Source organism: Erpetoichthys calabaricus, chromosome 15 (assembly GCF_900747795.2).
Source record: "Erpetoichthys calabaricus chromosome 15, fErpCal1.3, whole genome shotgun sequence".
NCBI classification, from domain to species: Eukaryota; Metazoa; Chordata; class Cladistia; order Polypteriformes; family Polypteridae; genus Erpetoichthys; species Erpetoichthys calabaricus.
This window is the reverse complement of record NC_041408.2, coordinates 32,204,744-32,209,692: the sequence shown is the minus strand read 5'-3', so window position 1 is coordinate 32,209,692 and position 4,949 is coordinate 32,204,744.

The window sequence follows — 4,949 nt, the reverse complement described above, 5'->3', positions numbered from 1 at the left end:
TGGCTCCGTGTAATCAGTTGCTTCGATTGGGCTGAAGAGGTGCTTTGGCAATGCGCACGTTCCCTCCATCTCCACCTGTTTGGGTTTCTCTCCCATGTCCCTAAGATGTGCGTGTTACAATGAATTGGTTATTCTGTGATGTCTTGTTTCATGTTGTGCTGCTGGGCTTTGAAAAGGGTGATGTGAGATTTATTTTTTTGTAGAAGTTTCAAAGTAAAGTAAACTTGTTGTGACAATTTAGGAGTTTCACTGTACACAGTTTATGAGTGAGTGGGTCCCCTACAGTGAACTGGTGCCAGGTGAGAAGGTGCCCAGTGCTGTTGGACTGGGCACTGGCTCCACGTTACCTTGAATAAGGTAGATGGGTTAGAAAATGGATAGAAGGTCTTTTCATTTTCAGGAGTTACTGCTCACTTGGTATGTACTTGAATTTGGCTCACTTAAAGCAACTAACTGTGTGAGAACCAGGAGTGGCGGTCAATTGTTTTCCATAAGCCCTCTTCATTATAACTGACTTCCGCTACTTTGAGTACAAGTGTTGACCAATAATTACAGTGTTTCCAACTTTTGTGTTTTACCAGTAGTTAATTTACAGCCAACCGAAGATTTAAATAAATGCTAAATTTTGTTATTGAACAGGGCTGAGAGTTATATTTATATTTCCATATTTATATTCTTGTGTCACTAGCATATTTAGGCCAGTTCTATTGGACATGGGGCAGCACGGTGGTGCAGTGGTAGCGCTGCTGCCTCGCAGTTGGGAGACCTGGGGACCCGGGTTCGCTTCCCGGGCCCTCCCTGCGTGGAGTTTGCATGTTCTCCCCGTGTCTGCGTGGGTTTCCTCCCACAGTCCAAAGACATGCTGGTTAGGTGGATTGGCGATTCTAAATTGACCCTAGTGTGTGCTTGGTGTGTGGGTGTGTTTGTGTGTGTCCTGCGGTGGGTTGGCACCCTGCCCGGGATTGGTTCCTGCCTTGTGCCCTGTGTTGGCTGGGATTGGCTCCAGCAGACCCCCGTGACCCTGTGTTCGGATTCAGCGGGTTGGAACATGGATGGATGGATGGATATTGGACATGTTAGTTGGCCACACGTGATGTTTGTTTACGGAGCAAACACTAAATAGATCAAAATCAAAACTGAAGAAACCCTTAAACCGGGCTTTAGCATTGAACTGGCTGTCTTTAAAAGTTATCAAATGGGTACCAGGTCACTGAAATCATGGAATATAAAGGCTAGGGGACCCCGCCAAAATAAATGTGGCAAAATTCAGGTGTTTTGTTGTACAAGAACCTGAATTTAAAATGGCAGACTGAAACAGGTTTTCCTTAAGAATTGCCCTGTATTTAAATTTTATTACCGTCCATCTTTCCTTCAGTCCTTATCAGTTTTCCTGCCCCTGCCAATGAAAGGTATCCTCGCAGCATGCTGCAGTCATCGCCATGCTTCACTCTGGGAGTGGTGTTCTTGGGTGATGGGAAGTGTTGTGTTTGCACCATTCATGGCATTTCCATGATAGCCAAAAAGTTCAATTCCAGTCTTATCTGACATGAGAACCTTATTCCACATGTTTATGGAGTCCCACCACATGTTGGACGAACTATTTTTCCTGTTTTTTTTTTTCTTTTAAGTAATGGCTTTTTTCTGACCTCTCTTAGTTGTGGTGGGCAGCCTTCTCTGGTCAGGTCTGTATTTCTTTCCATTTTGTTGTAATGGATTTAATGGTGCTCCATGGGATATTCAAAGTTTGTTATGTATTTTTTATAGCCCGACCCTGATGTACAGTATACTTCTCCACATGTTTGTCTCTGACTTGTTTGGAGTGCTTCTTGGTCTTCATGTTGCTTTTCAGAACAGGTATATTTACACAGACATCACATGATAGATCATGTGACACCTTGAGGGCACACAGGTGGACCCTTATCAACTATTTATGTGACTTCTGAGGGTACTTGGTTGGACAAGATCTTACTTAGGGGATGAATATATATGCACTCACTACTTTTCTGTTTTTACTTTTTTTTCATACAGTATATACAAGGTATTTTGTTTTCATTTCACTTCAACAATTTGGACTATATTATTAAGTCCATTACCTAAAATCCATAAAAACATTTATTTCAGTTCCAGATTGTAGTACTAGGGTGTTGTACCGTGTTAGCCATTATGAATGTAGAGAATTATTGGCTAACTAAAAAGATTACAATATGCAAGCTTTCGAGGCAACTCAGGCCCCTTCTTCAGGCGAGATGTAATCAATCAATTCCAGATTGTAATGTGAGAAAACAGGACAAACACTGAGAAGGATGAATACTTTCACACGGCACTGTATTCCATTGTGTCAGGGTACCGTGCAAGTCGACTGATGCAGAGTTGGGAGAGGACTGTACCTTCAGTAAAGACAAGACCATGTCTGATGTCTGACTACATGATAATCATATGTCAGTATTTTCTAAATGTTACATTTTCCCCATCCCACACTGCTACACAAGACACGGGGTTTTCAAATGTATACACTTTGGAGAGCATTTATGGTAGTCATGTGGATGTTTCAGTAAGGATGGAAGGCCAAAACACAAAAAAAGGTGTGTTTTCAGATATACACACATTAATGTAGACCAAGTCCAAGTGTGGCTGTTCCCTTTTGATTTAGAATATTCTTACCAGTAGCTCGTTTTGACTGACTATACACATCCTTCCCAAAGATCAACTTCTGTGATGTGTTTAAAATAGGATATAGTGGGTTGGATAATGGATGGATGGATCATGTGGAAATTATTAATGCACACCAGAAGTGTACATAAAAGCAGATAAAGAAGGAGATTTAGTGAACTCGATGTCACATGTATGTGAGTGGGTTGTACAGTCACAGGGTTTACTGTCCTGTGCCCAGTTCTGCTCCCTGTGACGCTGAATTGGATGAATCAGGTTTGGGAGCGTTAGCTCTGATATCAGCGGGGTGAAGTTTCTTATTGCTCTGCTGCCTCCCGGCTCAGAGTTCCATTCCTGTTATCACCACTGCCAGCATTGGTTGTTCCCAGTTCCCTTGTTTCTTCCTATATCCAGTGGTGGGTATGGTAGTTGACTTAGTGTGCCCTGCTGTTGCTTAGTGCCCTGGCCAGATTTAGTTCTCTTGTTCCCTGGCCTCTACTACCCTTAACATTGAATTTCCCCTTGAGATTAATAAAGTCTATCTATCTATCTATCTATCTATCTATCTATCTATCTATCTATCTATCTATCTATCTATCTATCTATCTAACACCAGCTTGAGCGAAATGGGAGTCAAAAAATGGAAGGCTCCGACTAATGACAGTGGACTTGGGTCACTTGCTGTCCAGTTGGTCACTCTTATTCATTCCTTCCAGTAGGAGTGTGAAGCGTGACCATACAATTGCATCCTTGCTGGGAGAACTTGTTAATTTCCATTAGCAAATTTGCTTGTAATGATGAGTGGACAAATCATTCCATTCTGTTGTACGGCAGCGACTGCTGGCCTGAGTCATCACTGACTCATCAACACAAGGAGTGTTTCTCATTTGTCATTTTCAACCGGGTAATACTTATTTTTACATGACACAGTCTTGTTTTTAAATCTACAAGTAGATCTGCTGCTCTTGGTTTGTTTAATGACGATTTTCTGGGCTTACCTAATATTTTGGAGGTATCAGAGCAGAGGTTTTTACAGCATGATGCCCTTCCTGGTGCTACGCTCCTTCAGTTGCCCTTTATGATATGCACTAGAGACAGTGACCTTAATCTAACCTCAGGTCACTGGGGTACAAATAAATGCATGGCTGTAGTTTCCTAATCTTTGTCTTTTCTTCTCATGACAACAGCAACACAAGGCAGGAATCCATCCAGGGCAAGACCCCCGTCCATCACGGGACACAGTCATCATGTTGGACTATGAAGATGCATCCTGTGAAGAAGTAAAACAGCATCCAAGAGTGACACGGTCAGTTTTATTTGGTAGATGGCACCCTAATATATTTATTTTAATCATTGTTGTTGTTTTCATTTTTTCTTCACATTTCCCATCTTCATGAACTACCTCTAGCCTTGGCAGCCAATTTGTACTCACTTTCATATGTTGTTTAATGATAAAAATGTTGGTTTGGTGGCACCGTATGTGAGTAGCACATTTTAAGTCTGTGACTGGCTGACATAGGCCGTGTGTTGTGTGTCAGATGGCTGTAATTTTCTCATTTAAGCAGACCACCAAATTAGTCCCACCCAGCAGCTCAAATCTAGTGCACAGCTAGCGTTGTGTGTGATTCAAGCCAAGTTCATCTGATCGAAACAGAAGTCATACAAAAAACAAAAAAGAAGTGGATATGCCATTGTAAAATCCAGACAGCACATGAGAGAAGCCTAATCCATATGTGAGAGGTGTAAGCATAAGCGTCAGCAGAGGGCTTCACTGTTGCCTCACTGCTCCAGGGTCTTTGGTTCAAATCCTGACCTACATGCTGTTTGTGTGGAGTCTGTATATTCTGGTGAAAGTTAATGGACAGGCTGCAGGTCTGTGCCAAAGCCAGTAATGAAGGTCAGAAATGAGCTTGGCATACATCGGCCATTGATTGCCATGCACCAAAGATGAGTGTAGTTTTATACTTTTTAACTGTGATCAACTATTTGCAGTGTTTCTCTATATTCCCAGCATTCCTTAAAAAGTATCATCCCAGACAAAACATGATGCTTTTTGATTGCCATCTGCGGTGGGCTGGCGCCCTGCCCGGGGTTTGTTTCCTGCCTTTCGCCCTGTGTTGGCTGGGATTGGCTCCAGCAGACCCCCGTGACTCTGTAGTTAGGATATAGCAGGTTGGATAATGAATGGATGATTGCCATAACTACGTTGTGATGGTGACTGATTAGCGGCCATGGACTTACAGTAAGAGCTGGCGTGATTGTCTCCATTCTTTCGTCGTTTTTTTATCATGAGTAGAACT